The 24,888-nt window shown below is 48.3% G+C and overlaps 1 protein-coding gene across 3 annotated transcripts in view; it reads right to left on the bottom strand.

Annotated features, from left to right (window-relative positions):
- Positions 1 to 21,143, bottom strand: part of SGMS1 (sphingomyelin synthase 1) — a 1,111,197-nt gene extending 1,090,054 nt beyond the window's left edge. Inside the window, exons 1-2 of one of the 3 annotated variants that reach the window (XM_086921964.1) lie at positions 20,807 to 20,840; positions 17,986 to 18,078 (exon numbers count right to left, since the gene is read on the bottom strand). The gene's annotated coding sequence lies outside the window, so the exon portion shown is untranslated. Of the gene's footprint in view, positions 1 to 17,985; positions 18,079 to 20,757 lie in introns of all 3 variants that reach the window. The other 2 variants (XM_086921962.1, XM_086921963.1) reach the window with 2 other exon arrangements.
- Between the last annotated feature and the right edge of the window lie 3,745 nt (positions 21,144 to 24,888).

The following is a 24,888-nucleotide window of genomic DNA, read 5'->3' as shown; positions in this document are numbered from 1 at the left end:
AGGGTGGGGTGCAAGTGTCTCCACACGTCTCTCAGTCCCAGCGCCTCCAAGACACCGGTGAGGCGAGAGGGCCCCTGTGTCTGGACCCGAGCAGGAAGTCTGTCTGTTGCTTCATGGGCTGTCGCGTTAAAATCGCCCCCTATAATAAGGTCACCTGCTGGTAGTTCTAAGAGGAATTTCCCCAGTGCTAGTAGTGCAATGGAGTGGAGCGCTGGAGGTATGTAGACGGATACCACAGTCAGTGGTCTACCTTCCCATTGTCCCTGTACAGCCGCGAAACAGCCCTGATAGTCTATTTTGGTGTTCAGAACAATGAAGGGAAATGTCTTCCGCACGAGAATGCCCGTTCCCCTCAAGCCTGATGGGAAGTCAGAATGAACCACCATTTTGTAACCTCGCCTATCTAGCGCCTGACTTGCTTTCCCCGTAAGATGTGTTTCTTGTAATAGGACCAGCGCTGATCCAAGTTGCTTTATGGCCTGCAGCACTAGACCTCTCTTAATCTTATCCCCTAGTCCCTGCACATTCCACGTCAACAATTTTAGGGGTGTCACCCGTGCCTCCCTAGTTTCCCCAGTGTCGTTGTCAGGCCCTGAGCTTTGTGACATGTCTATTCAGTTGGTGAGTATATGAGTGTCTCCTGAATCGTAGTGTAGGTTGTTTACCTCTCTGTGACGTCACCAGCGTGCTCTTGCTTACGTATCCTGCCTCTATATTCAAAGTCAATAAAACTAAAACCAATCTCCCCCACCCCTCCCACCTCCCTGCCTCCCTGCATAACGGACTTTGAACTGCCCCCCCCGCCCCCAACGTAGCAGAGTGCTTGTCCCCGTTCAAACCCATAGTACTTGCTTGCTGGGGTAAGGGTCTTGTGGCGGCCTCGGCCCTCCATTCCCTCCTCAGCCTGCCCCTGGCCAGTGTCCGACCACAGCCCGACCATCTTTATTCATAGCAGTTGCTGTTCCTGCAGGTACCAAGACATCCTGCGTCCTGTCATTGGTCATTGTCGAGCAACTCCCGGCGATCTTTCAGGAGTTGTGCGCCTTGACGCCGAGGGGCCAGTGTGACCCCCCTGCTGTTGGCTCCGATTGTTCCTGTTCGTCCGGCGGGGTGCCTTTACCAGTCTCCATCGCTCCAGCCAGTCGTACGCTGCTTCCGGTGTATCAAAAAACCATGTCTTGTTGTTATCCACCACTCTCAGTCTCGCTGGGAATAACATAGAAGATTGTAGTTCTTTTGCCCTCAATGCTTTCTTGACTTCTAAGAAGCTTTTACGTCTGTGGGCGACCTCCGCGGTGTAGTCCGGACAAAATGCAATTCTGGAGTTCTGGCAGGGCCGGCTCTAGGCTCATGGTGGCCCTGTGCAGGGAGCGTAGGTGGGGGCCCCGGCAGAGGGGGCCGGACGGGGCGGAGCTCACTCCGCGCTCCACTGGGGCCCGCGCCTGGCTGTGTCAAACTGAAAGCGGTTGGCCCGGTCGCTCCCCTGCCCCCCGAGCTCTAGGGGCCCCCAGGAGTCGCTGGTACTTGGAGCCATATTTCAACTGTCTGCCGCTTAATAGTGCAGAAATACCCTTTCTCTCCACCTTTATAGGCATAGGCGGAGCAGGGGGCCTAAAGAAATCAATCACCACCAGTTTACATGGGAGGCCGCGCCTGCTGCCAGTGCCACTGACTGGAAGACAGACAGCGGCCTACGAGTCGATGGATGCGGCACGGCAAATTGAATGCGACGGGCCCCCTGCCCCTCGGAGAAAGTGTCAGTGATTCCGAAATGTAATACTCGGCAATGATTAGGCCTTCCGCTGGCTGGGACTCGAGCCATATATTTTTTTTTTTTTTTGTGAAAACCTTTATTGAGGCAGTTATGAAGTACACAGCTGTAAACGCCTACATCCTGCAGGTTCAGGCCGGCAGCAATCTCAGAGTCCAACAAGTAGCATGGCAACGAAGAGTATGACATCTGACACAGCAAGCCGCCTACAACCCCTCAGGGCCGGCCGCGTTTAGAACTATAGGGAGCTGTGTGTGGCAGCATTCTAGAATAACTGAGTTGACAGCGAATAAAGAACAGAGAATGCATGAGGTTTTCATTTTTCATTGTATTTTCTCCCTCTCCCTCCCCCAAAGAAAAACAGTCAACAACATTGCTGGTATGTGGTTCGACAATCTAGTGTGGCCAACGCAGCTTATCCGTCTCTCCCTCACGATGGATCTAGGTCACAAGTCCGACAGTGGGCTATCGCCCGAGGGAGGGGGGATGTAGAAGCAGTCTATAGAAGGGAAGTGCCTGACGCAGTATCCAAACATGTAGAGCGCCAACTCCGGGTGAAGCAGAGGTGGCAGAAATGCAGTATGTTACGAGGGTGAGCTGGGGACAATGTTGCGCAGTAGGGGCAATGCCGCCCGCAGGGATGCGGGCAGCAGAGCATCCACCGCAATCAACACTAGAGACCAAAGCGCAGCGCATCGGCGTTATGTATTAGGAGTGTGGTACCAGGCGGGGCGTCCCAGAAGCCTCCCCATCTCCCAGTGTGTCAGTGTCTGGTTGCGCAAGGGCTTGGAGTCGCAGAAGGTACGCTGTAAACAGGCCCCATATGTCCTTAGGCCTTGACTTGAGGGGAAGGAGTTTGGCATAATTATGCCTAGTGGTCTTGCCAGGTAGTCATTGTCGCGAGCCAGTCCTTGAATTTGGGTGCACGACCCCGCCCCCAGCGGCATGCCACATGGCGCTTTGCTATAAGGAAACTCAGAGAAAAGAATTTACGGTGAGCTTGCATAGGAAGGCCAGCTTGCCCCAATAACGCTATCTTCGGGCAGGGGGACACGGACACCCCGATCATGTCTGACACGGCTGTAAACACCTCCTCCCAATAAGCAGCCACACCGTGGCACGACCATGCAAGGTGGAAAAAATCCGCACCCTCGGCCCCACAGCGGGCACACCTGTCATCTTCCCGAAGGTGGAAACGGTGCAGTTTAGCCGGTGTGTAGTAAAGCCTATGCAAAAATTTGAAGTGTATGAGCCGAAGGCGTGCATTGCCCGTTACGGCCTCGGCATGAGCACAGCTCTCCGTCCATTGTTCGTCAGTCATTGGGGTCTGTAGGTCGGCGTCCCAGTCCTGTCTCGCTCTCAACGCAGGTGGGGACCCCGCCGCCTGTGTGTGTTTATATAGTAAAGAGACAACGTGTTTCGGAGCCTCGGTCTGGAGGAGGGAATGAAGGGGCTGTACTGTCTCAGGCTCATCTGGAAAGTTAGGGGTGACTGCCTTCACGTTTTGCCGCAAGCGCACATAGAGAAAGGTGTCCATAACGGACGGAGATTCATCGCCAAAAAACTGTGAAGACGTCCGAAAAGTGCCCTGAAGGTATAGATCCCCCCATGTGTGTAGCGCCAGGCGCGTAAGCATCTTGCATCCTATTTCCTCGCAAGCCACCCGGAGTCTGGGATCGTGAGCGAGCGGCATCAGGGGCGAGTATAGAAAGGGTGTGCCCAGAGCGTCAGCCAGGCGTCTCCAGGCGAGTATTGTGCAATCCACTGTGCTGGGGTCGCGGTCTGAGATTTTGGACTCGGTGTAGAGATAGCCCGACGGCGGCCTCATATAGCCATCTTCAACCGCTAGATGGGCCATAAATGGAGGGGGGTGGAGCCAGTATGCCGCAAAGTGAGCCTGCGCACAGTCATAATATCTCCGAAAATTCGGGACATCAAAGCCTCCTTGGTTGTAAGGGAGCATAAGGGTGCGCATGCTGATTCGCGGCTGCTTGCCGCCCCAGATCAATCGGGACATTTGGGAAGTGAGAGCACGAAAGAAGTGAGGGCCAGGGTTATACGGAATATTAGTGAACAAATACAATAATTTGGGTAGCACTACCATTTTAATCAGGGAGATACAGCCCGCCATCGACAATGGAAGATGTATCCACCTGGAAACTTTATCTGTCAAGGTATCAAGGACTGTACCGTAGTTGGCTCTAATAACAGTGTCCCGGTGCCTCGTTACATTAATACCCAGGTATTTGATTTCATCCGACTCCCAGATGATAGGGTAATCTAGGGGGAACTGTGTTGTAAGGTCTGTGAGCGGAAAGAGGGCAGATTTCGACCAGTTGATTTGAATGCCCGAGAAACCGCCAAATTTAGTAATCTCTCGGAGGAGGGGGTTAAGATTCTCCCTGGGCTTATGGACATAGAGAGTCATGTCGTCGGCATAGAGTGCAACGGACTCGAGCCATATATTGCCGCTTAATTTAATGCAAAATAGTACCCCCGACTCCACCTTTATTATAGGCCCTGCAAGCACACAGGCGGAGAGGGGCCGAAAGAAAATCAGTGGCCGGCGCTGCCACTGGAAGACAGACAGCGGGCGGCCTACCTCGATGCCGCAAAACTCCCGGCTGCAGTGCAGTAAATTCACCCCTTCGACCTCAAGCATTAACAGCTACACTCACGCCCCACTACCTATCTTCATATGACTCGCTTGCTTGCCATGACGCGTCGCGATAGTCAGTGCCACAAACAGTGTGCAGAAATATCATTATCAATCATCTGAGAGTATGGATCTATTCTGCCCTTACCCGGCAGGTGCGTTCACACTTCTTCACTTTATTCTCAGTCTAAGCTCAGGGGCCGCTCAGCTTTTGTCCGACTCCAACGTCGACGACCACCAAATGGCTGGGCTGTGCAGAGAGAGTCATACGCCACCAGTCCCACAAGTTAGTTACGCACGCGGGGAAGTCAAGCAGCCGGTTAGGTTGAGTCTGCGCGCTGCCGCAGATTACTCTATCCTAGCTTCCGGCGTCTGTGCCAGCCAGCCGGGGAACAGTCATGATGATTTGAAACACCCCGGCGCCCCTGCTGCCCAATCAGGAATGAGGTTGGTGCGGACTCAGAGCCAGAGGCCAGGGAAGTTAAAGGGAGGGAGGGGGGGGTGACTCACTGTGTCAGGGCTTGGAACTGTGACTGTCGGACTCTGAACTTAGTATTGGAAGCCGGGGTCGGAGCCGGAGGCCGCCAAATCCTGCCAGGGGGCCGCCAATGTATCATTGATCCTTCTGATCCGATCCTCGTCGTGGGGGCCCCTGGGGTTTGGCGGCCCTGTGCAGGTGCACACTTTGCACATGACTAGGGCCGGCCCTGGTTCTGGATACGTATTGGCGGGGCAATTCTCGCAGTTGGAGGATTGCGTCCCTGTCCCTAAAATTAAAAAGTCTAGCCAAGACCGGCCTCGGGGGTGCCCCAGGCTTCCGCTTCCCTCCAGGGACTCTGTGCGCTCTTTCCACAGAGAAGAAGTGGGATAGACCTTTGGGCTGCAACCTATTCTTGATCTAGTCCTCCACGTAAAGATCCATTGCAGGCAGGCCCTCAGATTTCGGAAGTCCCAGAATTCTCACGTTATTCCTTCTAGAGCGCCCTTCCTGGTCATCCAGCTTCTCTTTGATAAGTTTGTTTTCAGTCTCGAGGAGAGTCCCTGTCGTCTGTAGCTCAGATACATCCTCCACGAGTGATTTCGTGACCACCTCCACTTCTTTTATGCGCTTCGCCATTTTATGAAAGTCTGACCTCAGCAGCGAGACATCAGTGGAAATTGTCCCAACAGTTGCTTGTACTTGCGTCAGGGCTTTAATAACATCCTCAAGAGTCACCTTCTTGCGATTTCCCGGGGGGCGTGCGTCTTTCCGGTGTTGGCGTGGTAGTTTTCTCGTAGGCATATTTGTCCAACTTCAGCTGGGCCGAGTGGGTCTTCGAACCTCTACCCGCCATTACGTCGCCGCTCGGGGTCCCTTGTTCAAGAGACGAGTCTCTTGCGCTTATGCCCTGCTTCCGGCGCTTCGTTGTCGTGGCCCACACTTTGGAGCACTGCTCCAAGTTGCGCGTGCTGAGTGGTCACCGTCTCCCCTACAATTAAGGTGTGCGTAATTCTCACCCCCCCGATGGTGCGAGATGGTCCTCCACACAGTCATTCTCCAAACTCACTTGGTGTAACCACTGTAATGTGAGAGGGAGTTGTGATGGTGCCCCCCGCCAGAGCTGTGCGTCCCCAGGCTGTGCTTGCTTTATTGTCTTGTGCGCAGTGCCAGTCAGTTATGATGGGCCACTGCCCAATCCGAGTACACAAACTCTGTTACTCTGGTGCACAGCCTGGTCGCTTACTCCTCACCCCAGCCTTGTACTTGCCATTGCCGCACTTTTCCTCCAAAGCGCCCACGCGAGATGCGCCACAAGGGCTGTAGGGGGCCAATGCGTGATGCTGCCGCAATCGCGGCCACAAGCCTTCCTTACTCCTACCCTGCGCCGGGCGGTTATGCTATAGTGGTCTCGCTTGCACAGTCCGTGGGGGCAATCCAGCCTCAAACCTGGCCTCCTCTCTTCTGGTGTCTTCGCTGGGCCTCGGTGGTGCGAGTTTGCCAAGCGGGCGCTGCTAGACCCACCGCAATTTAAATATTTCCGTCCGCCGGCTGTTTCACATTTGCGCTGGTGGGCTGATGCGGTGTCAAGGGCTCCCGTTTCTCCTCTGCTTACCGCAGTTACGGCATTATGGCCAGGACTTCCAGGGCTCCGGGGTCCAAGATGGCTGGGCAGAACTTCCGGCTGGGCATCGCCGGCTTGCTGCCACTTCCAGTCGGGCTCTTTCAGTACCCCAGGTCGGCATCCGGGTATCGGCGCAGGCCGCCGGTCATCGACATCACTATCTCCAGTTTGCAGCCGCGTTTCAATGCCAGAGCTTCACCGGCCAAGGCCGCTCTGTCCCGCACCCTGGGCGCAGCCTCGGGGGTCTGGAATTACAACGGATTAGTGATCGGATAGATTAAAGGGCCGTTTGCATCACGGAGCCCTCTCGCTACGCAGCCATCCCTGTTGGCTGCTAGCCTCGCCCCCTTTCACGTGTGCTACACTTTAAATACAACCCCTACTTTCAAAGTATTAGACTAGTGTGGACCATATCGAGGGAAGGGGAAGAAATGCACTAGCAGAATCAAGTTATTTATATTTCAAAGTCATTTGAAAAAAAACATATTTAAAATAACCATATACGCGAACAAATGTTAAACCAGATACTAACTCGGCCTTCTCCGTCATGTAAAAAGATGGGTTGCTGATGTTCGGTTTTAGTTGCTTACAAACCTGTGCTTATTTATGTAAGATTGACATCAGGGTGCACGCGATGCAGTCTGCAGTGATATACTGGTTTGACAAGTGTCTAGCACCATAGAGAAATTATATGCACTTTATTTTTATACATCTTGGAGAGACAGTGTTCAAAACGGAAAAATAAATATTGCCCAAATAACGATGAAGAACCTTCCAACATGCTTTACATTGCATCAGTGGCCATCCAGAGACTAGAGAGAATGTGAACAGAGCATATTAAAGAAAATGAGTCAGTGGCTGTTAGACATTGATCAAGTTCCACAATTTACAGGATACTATTTTGGGCCCTAGCTACTACTGCTGCTCTTAATGTCTTCACGCACTGCAGCGTTCACATCAAGGCAGATAACGTCCCCTTGTTAACTGAGTCTTCACTTTCTGTGCTTAACATTAATCTGCACCTGGATTAAAGGCGTTTTTCACAAGCTAGGCAGATATTTCAAAGTGTTTGTGAAAAATGTAGATTTAAACTACTGCAGGATATCAGGTCTCAAAGCGTGTGTCCTATAACAAAACTAGATCAGGGGGCTAAGTGGGGGCTGGCATTACGAGATCCTACCCCAGAAAACTATAACACAATATCAAATACATAAGGGTCTTGACAAGGTTATATGACAATAAAAAGAAATACTGCCCACTTAATATAGGAGCCATATCCTTGAAATGAACATTGGGGGAAAGAAAATACCCATAGCATCTGATTTTAAAGGAACATTTCAAGTCTCTCAGGGAGGCATACGTACTTGGAATAAGTAAAATTTACTGCTTTCATTTTAATACATACCACAGGAAAGTACGATTTAACTTGGTGCAAAGGAAATTAACGAATGGCTTTTAATTACGGTGAACTAAAGACATAGTTTCAATCCATGAAGATTACAATTGTAATCCACATGTAAACCACATTTAAAGAGCCTCAAGGGGTGGGGCAACAACGGTGTTCAAGGCTGGGCTCAGGGGAGGCTATATTTAAATACATAACAAAATATAAACAATTTAAAAAACAAAAACACAGGGAATGTCTGGAGAACGCAATGGGGAGGCATGAGGAGGGCAAATGTATATGGAACTAGAAAACCAAATGCACTCTTATTAAGTGTATAAAGAAAAAAATGACTTCCTTGAATTAGAGTAGTGGAAGAATAAAAGGCATCCAAATGAACAAAACGCACAAAAAGGAACGAGAGCAGTCGAATGAAAAGTAAACAAATGAGTAACAAAGACAATCAAAGGTATCGGCAAGTCTCCCGGCCCCGATGGCCTGCCTGCCGAGTTCTTCAAGGCCTGCTCGGACGTACTGGTCCCGGAGATGCTCAAACTTTATACACATGCGATCGAGGACTCAGCGCTCCCGACCTCGCTTAATGAGGCGAACCTGGTTTCGCTGTTGAAGCCAGGCAGGGATGGCACGTGTATGAGGTCCTACAGGCCTTTAGCCATGTTGAACACAGACTACAAGGTATTCACCTCCCTGCTGGCCCGCCGCCTGACCCTGGAGGTCCCGGCGCTGGTACATGCCGACCAAAACGGGTTCATGCCGGCGAGGAGCACTTCCCGCAACTTGCGACGCCTCTTCCGAGTCCAGGAGGCGGCCACCACACACTGGCCGAGGTCGGGGTGCCTCGTCTTAGACCTAGAGAAGGCCTTCGACTCGGTGGAGTGGCCGTACTTAGGTGCGGTGCTGGACAAACTTGGCGTGGGGGAAGCCTTCATGGACATGGTCGGGCTGCTATACCAGAGACCTACCGTCCGCGTGCGGACGGGCAAGCTACTGTCGGAGGCGGTGCGGGTACGCAGGGGCACCAGACAAGGCTGCCCCCTGTCGCCCCTTCTCTTCTCCCTGGCCATAGAACCCCTGGCAGCTCTACTGCGGGACAAGGGAGTGAAATGGGGGATCCCGCTGGCTGACGGAGTGCACACGGTCTCGCTTTACGCGGACGACCTATTACTCTATGTGCGAGACCTCACTGCGGTGCCTGCAGCGCTGTCGGACATATTCCGGACCTTTGAAGGGGTGTCGGGCCTCAGGGTCAATTGGACCAAGTCCGGTGTATACGCCTTCAGCCCGGACCTGGAGGAATGCGAGGTACACCTTGGTGGCGCCCGGCTTACCTGGTACCCGACTACGTTCAAGTACCTCGGGCTACAAATCTACAGAGACCCGCAGAATATACTGGAGGGCAACCTGGTGCGCGCCGTGTCCTCGCTGAGGGCCCAGATGAACTTCTGGAAGACCCTGCCATTGAATGTGCCTAGCCGGATTGCCCTGTCTAAAATGATTGCGCTACCGAGACTACTCTATCACTTTGCAAATGTCCCACTGTATGTCCCCACAAGGATCTTCCGGGAACTGGAGTCGATGCTCCGCGGCTTAATCTGGAACACGGGGCGCCCGCGAGTGGCCTTGGTGAAGTTGTACTCCCCGACGGCGGAGGGAGGGCTGGCGGTCCCCAATATGGAACTGTACTACCTGGCAGCCCAGCTGCAGTGGGTTACATACTGGCTCAGCGACATGCACCTAGATGACACCGCCAACGCCGACTACCAATGGACACACCCGCAGGTGTGTGCCCTGTTTCACCCGCTGACCAAAGGTCCTCGCCCCCTGCCCCTTCACATGGCCGTAGCCCGCAAATGCTTCCTTCCATGCTTGAAGCTGACACAGAACGTCAGGCCATACGCCCCCGCCCTTCCCCTACTGGGCACCCCCCGGAGGAATGGGATGGTGTCACTACGCAACATGGAGCCCTGGGTTGCAGCCGGAGTGGAGACAATGGGAGACCTCTACACGGACGGGGGCCTGCTTCCATTCGCGGAACTATCAGCGAGCACAGGCCTACCGGGGTGGCAATTCTTGCTCCATGCGTCAGTGATGAGGACGTACACAGAGTCCTGGGGGGATATCCAGGAGGAGCCACCGCTCCATCACTTGATCCAATACCTACATGTTATGGGCAGAGGCTCACACATTGGCTGGCACAGGCTGGCACAGGCGCTCCTCATACACACCCAGAGGACCACACAACCGATTAGGGACAAGTGGGCGGCCCACCGAGGGAGGGAATGGACAGACAAAGAATGGAAACTGGTCCTAGCCAGCCCTGTGAACGTCCCGCGTAACTCCCGCTTCCGCACTATCCAGCTATACATACTGCATCAGGCATATCTGTCACCTGACAGAATAAATAAATACTTCGCGATGGATACCGCAGCCTGTCCCAGATGCGACCTGCGGGACGCCGACATCCTGCACATGCTATGGAGCTGCCCGACCCTGTCCACATACTGGGGGGAAGTGACATCGCTCCTGACACACAGCACAGGCCCGGGGCTACCTACCACGTGGGAGGCATGCGTTCTTGGGCTATACAAGAGGACTAAACAAAATAAAACACAAGCCCGGTTCTGGGACCTAGGCCTTATCACGGCCAAACGCCTGCTCACCAGACACTGGAAAAGAAGAGAACCACCAACCCCCGCACACTGGTACACATCCTTTATTAACTGGGCCAGAGCAGAGGGCACGGCGCTGCGCGGAGAGGAGATAGCGGGTTTGAGACAGTTCCCGATCGCACACGTCTGGGATGACATCCTGGGATCCCTGCGGGGGGAGGGCGAGGCCAGGGGGCTTACGCAGAGACAACTGAGAGGGGTAGGCGCCCCGCGAGCAGCGACACCATAGACAGGACTGCGCGCTGCGCACATTCCCCCCCCCCCCCCCCCCCCAGGTGAGCAACACCGACCCCCGGAACACAGGCCGCGACCACAATTGGACACACACATACACTGGGGCTCTCCACCACACAATGGCCCGGCCCACTGCACTTAGAACTATAGCCTAGACACAACCCCCACGAGTACACTCCCCCCCCCCTATTCCCGACGCCCCCTACACACCCCCACGTTAAACGTTTCGCACTCCTATTCTTACTAGCTGCGTGTACACCCACCATCACACAGCGGCGGACAGGTGCCGCTACTTGAACCCTCGGCAGGGAACGCGGGAGCAGGTTACACCCATAGTCAGTGCAAATGGGGAGACATATATGTCTTGCCACACACGCCGTACACTGCACCGGCAGTTGGGGTGACATTACCGCTCACCGGGCCCGTACCCCACCAGCTTTACAGCTACTCATGCAAGCGAGCCATAGATCCCACATTTCACTGGCGCGCCACCAGCGCATACCTCACAAGTCGATGGGACAATGGTGCCGTGCGCGCCGTTGGTACGTGAAGCAGCACTGGCACCACAGACACACTGGGACACACCGTAGTGAACAGCCCTGTTTTTCTGCTGAGGAGTTAATGGTTGAGTTATAGAAAAATGTAAAATGAGACGTCAATTACAGGAATGGTTGTGCAAAAAATGTGAGGAATATGTACAAACTATCTGTGACAAAGCACGCCAGACAACGAACGAGACACTGCATAATGCCTTCCCCTGTACCCTATACCCCAACAATGCACGGACTACTTGCAGCCGGCCCGCAGGGTTGTAGGCTTGGCTATATGTATTGCATTTTTTCTCACAATAATAAACGTCTTCAAAAAAAAAAAAAAAAAGACAATCAAAAGGTATGCTGTGGGCAGGCTCGAAGACCCCTACGTTTTTTGATACAGTCCACATGAGGTCTTTCACAGACGTCTAAAAGCCATCTGTTACGAGAAACCTAAAATTAACCACAAATAAAATATAATAATAATAATAATAATAATAATAATAATATGTAAGCGTATGTTTCGATTTACTCATAAGTCATTGCCAAAGTGTTAACAAAAAACTGATTTTCTGAAGTAAAGCTGTTAAAGCGAGGTTATGTTAATGAAACATATACAGTCACCGCTCCGTCCTTCACCACCTTTGGTTTTTCTTTGTTCGCCTTAAGTTGGCAGGGTATGCTCAGACGTGAGTCCCTTGCTCACTTGGCCACTGGAGTCAAGCAAGCCCGGCTGAAGACGGCTGTAATGCCAGAAACCGGTCCTGGGAAGCTTGATTCCGGTCCAGGGAAGACATGGCTTGGCAGTTCGGGCTGGACTGTTCCCATGAGGCACAGGGTCAGACTGATTTGCATATGGCCATGTCTGAACTGGGGTGACGGAGTGAGGTAAAGAACGGTGATGGATTAAACCCAGATCAGTTGACTGGGGTTGAGTGTTTATATTGTCAACGCTCCGTCCATCACCACCTTTGGTTTTTCAATGAAACATATACAAACAACAAAAAAAGTCAGTTATTTTCAGCTAAAGAATCCATAAAGCTAGTCATCACCCACCGATTAAGTAGCAAACGTAAATTAGATCATATAACATCCCCAATGACACCTTCGATTACATCACTACTGCAAAGATGAATGACCTTACTAAAGACATGTAAGCTGACCTGAATAGGACTTCATACCAACCACTTGCAATGAGCATGCCTGGAAGTCACTCATCTGCATACACTCAATGACTACATTCACAACTTGCATTCTGATAGCCTTCATTCCCATCTGTCCATCCAAGTAGAGGACTTCCCTGGAGAAAAACCTCCAACTGTTATTTACACTGATTCATTGGTATACTTTTGGTGACATACAAACAAAGGCTTGAGCCCCAGATGGTATTCTATATTCTCAAAGGTACCCCTAGGTCAAAAAACCTGAACACTTTCATACCCATGTGCTTTGTTTAAATATTAGGCTTATGTTTTCCTATACATTTATACAGTGATTGTTACTTAAATCATGAGTAATCTCATATTCCTTTAGGTACCCAATACATTTCACCCACTGCCAAGCTCCCCTTTGGTGCTTAGGTAATGCACTGTATAAGGATATGCGGCTTACACAAAAAGTACTTGGGTGGCTGTGTAAGCAATGACACCGAAATTGGATGGTTTAACTTGCCCACTATGGAGCACAGGCCTAGACAAAAGATTTACAGTCAGAATTCTGATAGAGTGTTGTATTACAGGAAACCGATCATGCTGAATGATCTGCTCATTTCCAAGAACTGTGTGAAGAGGAGTATCAAAGTTGGACGCAAACATCAATCTCCTTACAATTTGAGGAGGGAAGCACATTTTCTTCTAGTGTTCCCTCCGGATCTCAGCTGAGTCACTTGCGGAGATGAAAATATTTTCTTGGACCAATCGAGCTACCTCAAAATCTAGGCAATTGTTTCAAGTGTCCAGAAAACCAACAATTAACTTGGATGGCATAATGATGGGTGACCTCGCTCTTAAGAGACTGAAGAGAGAAAACTGTGCAGTGGCAACCAGAAGGTAATTGAAAATGGGCACGAAATACCAGTCAGTTTTCATAAAACTTGAGCTGCAACAATTTTATCGGTAAAAAGAAAAAGTTACAGGTGGTATAAAGAGAACTGAAAACGCGGGATCTGGTTGCATTGGACGTCCTGTAAGGCTCAAGATTGTCTACCAAGGAAAACATTTCATTGTCTCCCAAATTGAATTTGCCCAAACTTTTAGAAAGCTTGCCTATAGAGGATGCCTACAATGTGCGTGTGCTATGAGTATTAGAAATGCGTCATCTGGGTTAACGTTGTGGCCTAACAGCCAGAGCTGCCGTCTCTGGAACTGAAGAACCAGGTGAGTCTTGTCTTTGGCTCAACATCCTATAATTCTAGGAAAATTACGTAAACTCCTGGTGCCATAAAAACAGGAAAGAAGAACATGATATTTTAATTGATGCTCATGTAAACACTGAGAGGGAATAAATAGTGCCAGGTTTGCTTACAAATATCATTGGTTTATGTGATTATGTCTATGCCACCGACAAGGTCTCGTCGTCGGAGGAAGGAGGTATCAGGATGTATGCTAGGATCAGGCACGGATCTCAGAGCTCACGCCGCCATTCCCGTTGGCGTCCAAGCCACGCCCCCCCCTCTTCCCTCAACACTTGAGACCAAACTACTTTGATGGAGCTACCTGGTCTAGCTATAGGGTAGATGGGCCTTGGATTCCCTCCTTGGTCGTCACCTACCCAGTCGGTCTTTAGACAGACCTCCTTTCGTCTCTACGGTTGTCTCCTCCTTTATCCTCACTTTCTCACCTCCCCTACCCCCCACTTCCTTTCTCTCCTCTCCTAATGTATTGCTGATTGTTTGATGTAATGTGTAATTGTTGGTCTTTTTCTGTCATATTGTTGAACCACATTGTCGCACTTCCTTTCGTCCCTTCTGTTGTCTCCTCCCGCATCCTCCCTCTATTTATCTCTCTCCTTCCCCCCCTCTCTCAATATATTATTATTATTAAAAATTTTTATAGAGCGCGTAGTCACCCTGAGGTATACCAGCGCTGCAGATCCTTACGTCTGTGGGTCCGGGGGCAAGGAGGGGGGGGGGCGGGGAAGACAGGTTCGGGGGGAGAAAGTTAAGTTTAAGGGAACAGGTGAGTTTTCAGCCGTTTCCTGAAACGTAAGTAGTTAGGTTCTGTTCTCAGGTCTCGGGGGAGAGCATTCCAGAGGCGTGCGGTGTGGAATATATAGTATATTGAGACCAAACTTTTTTTTGTGATGCCCGATGGAGCTACCTGGTTTAGCTATAGGGGAGATGGGCCGTGGATTCCCTCCTTGGTAATCACCTACCCAGTCGGTCTTTAGACAGACTTCTTTTCGTCTCTCCGTATTGTCTCTTCCCTTATCCTCCCTTTCTCATCTTCCTGCCCCCTCCACTACTTTTCTCTCTCCTTTCTCTCCTAATTGTACTGCCTATTTATTTTTTTGTTGGATTTATTGTGTAATTGTTGAACTTTTTCAGTTACATTGTTTATTCTCATGTAAAGCGCTCTGATACCTCCGGGTCTAGCCAGCGCTATATAAAACTCTTTAAATAAATAAATAAAATGATTGCTTGTGTTTGGACAATGAAGTGTTGATATACGTGCTGCACTTTTTTTGTTTCTTTCTTCATAACCACATGAGTCCAATTAGTAGTGTCACCATAAGCACTGTTATTTTTACCCTCTTAACATCCACACGAAAATTTAAAAACTCAGTAATTGACATGCTCAGTCCCTGTTTAACTGGTCATATGCACTACTTCACCGTCATCATGTACACAAATTTTGTTTGAATAACTCAGGAAATAAAACAGTACAGTCCAACTCCTGGTTTGAGAACTCGTCATAAATTCAACAAATAAGAAATAAATACATAAAAATAAAAAAGTGGGGTCCACATTCAGCAAGCAATTCCAACCCCAATATCACAAAAGCACTTAAGCGAATAAGAACTTTTTCAGCAAAGAATAGTTCTGCACTACACACGCTAGAAATTACATAGAATGTTGTAACTCTACGTGTGCGCATTTTTTTTACAAGTTCTTTCTAAAAATCATTTTGATATTAACACACTAACCTGTTTAGCGCCGAGCTACATTTTAAAAATACATGTGCTGTTCTTAGACTTCTGACACACGTGTTTTTCAGACGGTGTGTCAGTGGTTCTAACGTAATCAGTTTTATTATTTGATCATACAGGAACCACTTTTTATGGCATGTTATTACATTTCCTGCTTTCAAGTACTTAACAATATAGTTAGGAGTGCACGAATGGAAATATACACGATGGAATAAAAGCGAGAAGCTAGTGCAAATACTTACAGAAAATCAAAGTTTCTATCAATTAATTTCATATCTGTCCCATTCTTTAATCATACCATCAAGTTTGCTTCATTTCACATCACACCTTTTCAAAGTATCTACCAGAAGAGTTAAATGTGTCAGGTATTTCTGAATGGAAGTCATAAAATAATGAAAAGGGAAAAAACGTAAACAATAATCTTTCAATGTGTCTCCCCCTTAACAAGTATTACAGATTAGCCTGGGAAAATGGAGCTATCAATTTTAACATAATATTTTCCTTGGAAATTGACCGAAGCCATGTTTTTCATGCAATATAACTAATTAAGGGTTGCAATGTGGCATTGACCACCTACCATTTTACATTTTTTGTTTACGCCTACAATCTTAGCACAAAAGAAAATACAGCAGATTAAGACTGATTTTAAATGCGGTTACCTACGAGATGTTGACTTAGTCTTCACATAGTGCCAACAGTGGATAAATCTAATCTCAGGTTACAAAAACGTTTAAAATGTATTTTTATTTTTTACACATACAAATTTCACGTTGCCGTCATTTATTAAAACACACAAAACAATTGACATTAAATACAAACCAATGAAGGATGATTTAGTCTATGTGGTTCATACCATAAACAACGTGGAAGCTTGCAATTGCCTGCTGGCCCCATGGGTTATTACACCATCAAACCACAAATAAACATCCCCAACTCAACATGAAATTACAAAAAACGCAATTTTAGAAATATCTTTAACATATCAAAATGTTGTCCCTAAAAGTCAGCTTGTCAATTTCCTAATTCACCCTAGGTTTTGCATTAGTATATGCTTTTTTGATAAATAAACTATTTTCCATACAAACGTTACCCGTTCATTTTCAGAAAATACAATAGAAATAACCTCTTGAACACTTGATTGTTATTTTCTGAACATAAAATACCATAACTCAGACCTATTATACAGTGGCAGCTCCTCCGCAATGGCGGAGGAGCGTCGCCCCACTACCTGGGTCAGTGCCAGCAAACGTAAAATAGAAATATATTCTGGTTTTAATTTACATATGCCGGCTCTCAGCCAGGGGTGTTGGGAGGGGCAGGGACAGGCACAGGAGGAGCGAGGAGCAGTGCTAATGTACTCCGCTCCCTAAGTGCTCATGTGTGTTTGGCCAGCCATCTCAGACCAACCAAAACACACATGCGCACTTAGGTTTTCTCCAGCACAGCGGTATTGAGCACCCAGGCTGCAGAAACCCCACAGACTCCCTGGTCTGAGCAGGGCGTCTTTCCTGCCCGCTCAGGCCAATCCATTGGACAGGGAGTCTGTCCCAGGGGCTGCTGGGACCAGGCAGGAAGAGAAGAGGCGGTGCGACGAGACACAGCACTGGGGGTAACATCGGCAAAAGGTAGTTTTTTAACATTGTATTTTCCACCGCATGACCCCTCCCGCGCAACCACCCTTTGTTTATGGCAGCCACTGCTGCTCTTATACAGCTTTTAAAATTTATGGTAGAGTGAGCTAATCCCAACCCAGGAATACATCTTGCATCCTAATAAAAATCAGTTGCTGATGCCCTAAACCTACATGCAAGCACAGGGAAGGAAGCGCCTGAGGCTTTTACAACACAGATTTTTCTGGATTTTAGTGAATTCTTCACCGTGATGGAGGTCCAGCGGTACTGCACCCAAATAATTGAGCTATGACAAGCAGGGACTGATGCAAGTTCTCTTTAGGTGATTGCGTCTATCTGTCAAACTTAACCTTTTCAATGGGAAGAGGAGGCAATGAATTGAGGAAGGTGCTACCACGGCCAACAGTATGAACAAGCACAACCTTCAGTCTAAGTAAACGGCTGACCCACCTTTTGCCCTGCTCTTACATGAAGGCTGTCCATGTGACATGGAAGCACATGGCAGTCCCCACTACAACTATTCAATGTGCACATAAGGGACAGTAACTTATCTGAGGAACAACACGTTCAACCAGTCTTGAATATTGAGAGCTCTCAAAAGTAGTAGGGCTCTTTTTCTGGTGATAAAATAGGCCAGCCACCACTTGGTGTGGTTTATGCTCGCCAACAAGGCAATATTTAAAGCACAATAAAGGATTGTATTGCTGGGCAATAGTGACACAGAAAGATGCTGTTAACTAAGGAATTCTCTTGGAAAACAATATATACACATACATACATACATACACACACACGAATAGTCATGTAAGACAAGAAAACCAAAAAAGAAAAGATATACCACTCAAAGGACTGATTATGTTCAATCGGCAACACCACAGGGGCAGTCTTGGCTCTTCGATCAATGCTCTGGTGACACAAAAACCATACAAACCTAAAATCAAAGCAAAAAGGCCCACTGATTGTTTTATGAGAACAACAACTAATGGTATATCATAGCAATGTGTGTCGGCTGGGAGGAGAGTAAAAGCTAATCACTGTTTGGGGCCACAACTATTTTTTTTTAACACAATCCATTGATCACACTACTACATCAAGTCATTAAAGACGTACTCACTAGGATAGAGAGATGTGAACTCTGGCAGCTCGAGCCATCTATAGTCTAAAAGACTTCAACTTTCCATTTTTAGCAAGACTGACAGATCTGCTTTAACGTAGTCTTGTTTTGATAGCTGCTCGGGTGACCAATCAGCTCTGAAAACCTACAAACACCAATTATAAAAATGTAAATATATTTTAATGTACATTAATGTAAAAGTATTCCTTCTACCTCTGGATTCTGGTGTCTGGAGTCAGAAATGCTCTACATACATCCATGGTTATAACTGAATCCACTTTTTAAAGCACCAGCGGTACTTCAATCCACAAAGGCAACAGTCCAGCCCAAACTGCCAGACCAGTCCTTCCTGAACGCAAGCTACCCAAGACCAGTTTCCCCATGGTCTCTTCAGTGCTCAGAAAGCAGTCAGACTTTCACTTGGACTACAACACGCTGATCACAATAAATCAAAACACTTTAGTTACTTAGACCATCTCTCTAAAATGAGCTTCCCATCATTTGTGAGCGGAGAGAAAAATACTCATTTGTGGATGTTTTTTGCCAATGTTACTAAATTTAGAAAATATGTACCACGTAAATTAGCATCCAGAGTAATGGTCACTCCCCGATCTCAAGTCCTCCACCATTACATCTGAAGGACGTTCAAAAAGAATGAACAATAACTAGACTACAAATTACACCTGGAAAGGACATACTGAATAAATGTGTCCACCACAAGTCGGGGAGGCCCAGATCCAAGACAATTTTTTTGCATGCCCACATTACAGACAACTAATTGAAGTAGAAATAATTTATGACGGTAGGCGTTGTGCTAAAAGTGATGCATGGACCCAGACTACGGAATCTATGGGGGCTACTGTTGTTATGAGGCACATGCACTTATACTACAAAAATAAAAACAGGTCGAATTAGTGGGACACACTGAATTTACTTTCACCCTGAATGATAACATCCGCTCACAACGATTATAATATAGGAGCAGCAGCAAAGTTAAGGTTTTTGGGGATTTGGAGAGCAAGGCAATGCCTTTTTTTTTTAACTAAGTAATACATTTAGATAAAAGTACCGCACGACGAGTATATGCAGAGTCGAGACTGCCTCTGGATTACACAGCCTCCACGTTAAAAGGAAACAATAACCCAGTGTTGTTTTTTAAACTCAATAGATAATCCCAAGCTTTCAGCACAAAGCTCTGGCTGCCTTTCACCCAATTTATTAATGATAAATAAGTATGCTGTATGTGGGCCACCTCACTTTACAAAGCAGCAGTGTACGCAGAGTAGAACAAGATTTATGAACGAGTGAGACACCTGTAGGTTTCAAAATGCACACCCCAGCCCCCAATCCTCAACCATAAGTCATATTAGATATATGCACCGGTATTTACATTAGATCTTACAAACAGAACGAGGAAAAAAATGCTTTCTGCTTTTAAAAAGTAATTCATCATTTCATCTGCAACCATGATATTAGTCTACGACGGCACACGGCGTCAGACTTTTTAAGCAACCCTGGTTATAATGTCGTTCTGTTATCTAGATTTAAGATAATTGAATGTAGTTAAAGAAATGTATGCTTCCTACAAGCAAATATTTTCTCCCGATGCTGTTCAGTAGCATTCACCTGTAGATTAAACGCAACAATAAATGTCAATCGTTATACGGGAAGCAACAGGCAGCTCTACGAACCATCAGAACTCAACATTAAGTACTGCTTGAAACCTACATTAACGGTTAGTCCGAATGTAGAAGTAAAACTGGGGACCACTATGTAAAAAGAGTTTTTAACATTGTACGGTTTGCATTTTTATTTAACACCCTTCGACACTTAATAAAATAAGATAATATTATCAACTAGTCAAAAAGTGTATTTGTTGGTTACTAAGTCGTATGTTGTACAGGTGCATAACTATGATCAATATCTCAAACACTGATGGGCAACGTTTAATATGCAATACGCGCCCCATCTATGGCTCTGGTTACTCTATGCTACAGTCAGCGATAGTAAATGAGATTTGTTTTCATGTACATATACGCCCCCCAAAAATGTACATATGACGTTAGTTCCACCGGCAAGACTAACCCGTGAAATTAAAGCACCTGTAGGGCGACCTAAAAAATATGTGTCCCCAATTAAAAAAGATATTTTGTGCCTCGGCTACATTCAAAGCGAGTAACACGTTTAAGGACGGAGTAAAGTAGTAATAATTAAATTATGGTATATTTGCTTAAATGGCTTTATATAATACCGTCATATTACCCAGCTGCATCTTCCTCCCCCTGTTGATAATACCTTTCCCTGTGGCAGCGTTCAGAAGCAGCAGAGCGGCAAAGAGCAGATTAAAATTAAATACATGTTTATGTGTAGGTGGTGGGGAAATATGGTTCGTAACATGTCCCTACGTCATATAATTAACTATGGAAACCACACAGAAATACAATCATTGCAACAGAACACCCTCCAACAGCCACCAGATGCATTCCTACGGCATACCTGACCAATATCCCGAAAAAGGAGGCAGGTTTCCGGATGCGCGACTTACCTCCGGTCTCCCGACAGTGGGTCTCCAAATCCCGATTGCTTCTGGCCAGAGCTGCCAGGATTGAAGTATAAACAAGCCCGATCTACCTTAAAAAAAAAGTCCCCAACAAGCTCAATGGATGGCAAAAAAAAGCCTACGACAAGCCCCGCCCCACAAAACAACCCTCGCTGATTCCAGAAACAAGGAATTAACATGCTAACAAGTGTTCGACACTAACTAACTAGAAACATGAATACTAGTAAATCACTTAAAAACCTACATAAAAACAGCTACTAAAAGGGACCCGTCCACAACTATGTACAGGTCACTGTGGATGGCTACTCTCACTGACCTCAATGGCCCTCCCCGCCTGATTCACGCCCCTAGCTCCCAAGTGACCGCGGAGCCACACTCCTTCAGTGTGACGAGTTTAGCCACGCCCTCTGTCAAACATTCAGGTCGCCACGCCTTCTTGCCTATAAGAAGCTTTGCAGGCCATCTAGTCGTCACTCGATCAGAGTTCTAATCGAGAGCTAGGTTGCAGACTTCACTTGCTGAAGATGCTAGCAGCGGGTGCCATTGTGCTGGATTAAATTGAAGTAGAACGGGTCTTTTTACATGCTGAATCTGAAGGCGAGAATGAAAGTTTTAAGTGCGCCTGCCTGTTGCATACCTAGGAGAGCCATCCAAGAGCACTTTAGGTTATTTAGAAAACTATTTTCTATTCTGCCTTCTTTACTGTGTTATTAATAACTTGGACATGATAAATCTACAGGAACTCATTTTTGTTGTACCTTCGAAGCAGATATGGTAACAATTTCAATTCGGAAAGGAGCAAAAATTCTCTTATTTTATTATGTTATGAACATCTCAGTGTCAGCTAATGTAAGCAAAATCTACTTTCAGCTTGGAATAAGATCAGATTATCGGAATAGCATTACAGTATGCCTGTACTATGAGGTCTCAAACTAAAGCTAAATAAGAATTATCACCCAAATGCCAAAGTCGGTATATGGGGACCTGAGGCTTGGAATGTGCCTAGTCTTGCATTGCACCAGCCCCAGGATACCTGTTTCCGGTCCAGGGAGGACCTGGCCTGGCAGTACAGGCTGGACTGTTCCCATGCAGAGCAGGGTGAAGAATGATTTTCATGACTGGGACCAAACTGGGGTGGCAAAATGAGCAAAAAAAAGATGGATTTTGGGGGGCATGTCAAGCGACCGGCGAAAATGGCCGTAGCCTAAGAAAGCTCCAGAGACCGTCGTAATAACTCCGGTAATCCTGTTATTTATCCTGATTCCCACACCGTGAAAACTAACAGCGAAAGCACCGCAAGACTTCCGGCGGCACCTGCGAAAGTTTGGAAGAAAAGCGAGCAAACGGTGCCTTGACGGTCGAGGGGCGGAGCAACGGCCTAGATCTTGCACAGAAACCAGGACCCACAGTGATTGCGGCACCCGCCTGCGGGCGAAGCACGGGGGACGGACCGTGCTCCTGGCCTGGGGCGAGAGTTGGACGCAGACACCCCGCAGCGAGGACACATCCTGGTGTCAGTCAGACAGCCAACGGAGTGTGGGGGAGGCTGAAGCCTCGCCCTGCGTCGAGGCATTAACCGAGGGAACGCCCCACAGGAGGAAAGCGCAGGCCTCCGACACATATGCACCAGTGGACGATCGGGACACGAGGCCAAGACGCGGAGCGAAGGCATCAACAGACCTACGGAGACAAGAGGTACCAGGCACGTTGGGCAGAACAGAAATCACCTCTAAAGAAGGGGGCATGCACAGGGGCGGTGGCCCGCCATAACTATACGGAAAAAGAGACAATTGCCTACTAAGGAAGCTACTGGGCTCCCGGTCATAGTACATACAGTGTGAGTCAGGCACCATCTGGCTTACACTGGCAGACCCCCGTGGACACCTGTGAGCTGCCTGGTGGAAAGGGGAGAAAAAACAAACGATGGATTTAGGCCCAGATCTTTGTACTGGGGTGAATGTAAGACATTGTTCTGCATTCTGTCCATCAACTGTGTTTTTTGCAATTTTCACCCCGAGTGGGCTGGGTATGCTCAGACATGAGCCCCAGGCTCTCCACATCACTGGAGTCAAGCTATCCAGGCTGAAGAAGGCTGATAGCCAGAAACCGGTCCTTGGATGCTTGATTCCGGTCTAGGAAAGACATGGCTTGGTAGTTCGGGCTGGACTGTTCCCATGAGGCACAGTGCCAAGGCTGATTTGCATATAGCCAGTGTCTGACCTAGGGTGGTGTGGAGTGAAAAAAAACGATGGATTTAGGCCCAGATCTTTGTACTGGGGTGAATGTAAGACATTGTTCTGCATTCTGTCCATCAACTGTGTTTTTTGGAAAGGGGAGAAACACCATCCTAGTGGGGGAGCAACAAGGCGCTAAGGACGAAAGCTAACAAGCACCCACCCCCAGCACTGTTTGAATAAGGATAGCGTGTGGCCTGGGCAGCCCCCCTCCCTCCCCTCAAACTGCGAATTATATATACCACTTGGGCGAGATTGACCCGCACCGCATTAGGACCACCATGGCCGGTAGGGGACCGAGGACGGTACAGAGCAACCGTATAGATAAATACGCCACTGCCAGGGAACACAAGGAAGCGCTGGATTGGACATCGGCTGCCACAAACAGTCAACAGACGGAGATCACCCTAAATGATGTGATGTCCGCACTGCAACTTATGCAAAACTCTATTGGAACCATATCTGCCGGCATAACACTCCTTCGGGCCGACATCTACAAAATGAGCACGAGAGTGGCAGAGGTTGAAGCGACTACGACAACCCTATCAACAGACACGGCCACCCTGCAGCGCCGAGTACAACAACTGGAAGCTACAACCAGACAGTTGGCTGAGAAGCTGGATGATCAAGAAGGGCGATTGCGGCTAAATTATGTCCGCCTGGTAGGTGTACCAGAAAGTTTCAAAGGGCCGGCTCTGGATCTCGTTGTGGAAGAGTTGATCCAATCCCAACTGCAACCACGGGGACTTTCAAAATTATTCTCGGTGGAAAGGGCCTACTGTGTGCCGGGTAGACTACCCAGGCCAACAGCACCCCCGCGGCCTATCCTGGCATGCATATTTAACTTCAGAGATTGGGACACAATCTTGCAGGCGGCTCGGGGAAGGCACCCCCTACGGATTGATAACTGTGAGATGACTCTATATCCAGACTACACAGCTGCAGTCACTAAACAGCAAAATTTTACGGAAGTAAAGAGAGAGCTTCGTAGCAGAGAACCAAAATATGCAATGCTCTTTTTGGCAAAGTTGAGAGTTGAAGCAGAAGGTAAAAGCTGGTTTTTTACATCGCCGGGAGAGGCTCAAGATTGGCTGGAGGGCTGGCGCCCTGCCAAGGGACACAACAGACGGGAGGCCGGAAAAAGACAACAGCCCTCGCAAGCTGCTCAACAAGAGGAGACGGAAGGATCACCTGTAATGCGCACAGACGCAGGACACGAGAGTGGAGCTGAATGACGCTCTGGTGGGAGTACCTTTACGACACAAGAGATTTCCTGGGAGCTGCTGAACCACCGAAATACACCTCTACAGAGGGTCGGAGCCCACCCACTGACAGGCCGACAGGCTGCACAGCGGAGACAAGATCATTGACACTGCAGACTGAATGCAACGAACAATGGACTCAAATAACAGGATGATTGGTTAACATTTCAACCTAGAAGGGGAGGACACCCAGTGCGGAATACAGGTTCTAGATCGAACAACTGTATCGGGGTGATGCAGGAGTCACGGAGCGACTCTCCCCCCTCACGCAAGTACACAGTTATGGGGTTCAAGCACTCTGCTAAGTTGGGGAGGCGGGTAGTTCTAAATCTGCTAGGCAGGGAGGCAGGGAGGGGGCGAAGGGACGGGATCAGTTAATGGCAAAGTTACTGGATATGTTTCAAGTTTTCTGTTATACGATTTTCAGAAGAATTGCTCTAAGGTATTACATGACATGCAGATCTGAAATAGCTCAGGATAACTCCAATACAACCAATGATTATGGAAGACACACAACAAGGTGACAGTGACGGAGCCCGACAAGCGCAATCCACCCAGCGACAGGGCTTCC

This window comes from Lissotriton vulgaris, chromosome 5 (genome assembly GCF_964263255.1).
Source record: "Lissotriton vulgaris chromosome 5, aLisVul1.2, whole genome shotgun sequence".
NCBI lineage: Eukaryota > Metazoa > Chordata > Amphibia > Caudata > Salamandridae > Lissotriton > Lissotriton vulgaris.
This window is presented reverse-complemented; position numbering and strand designations above follow the sequence as displayed.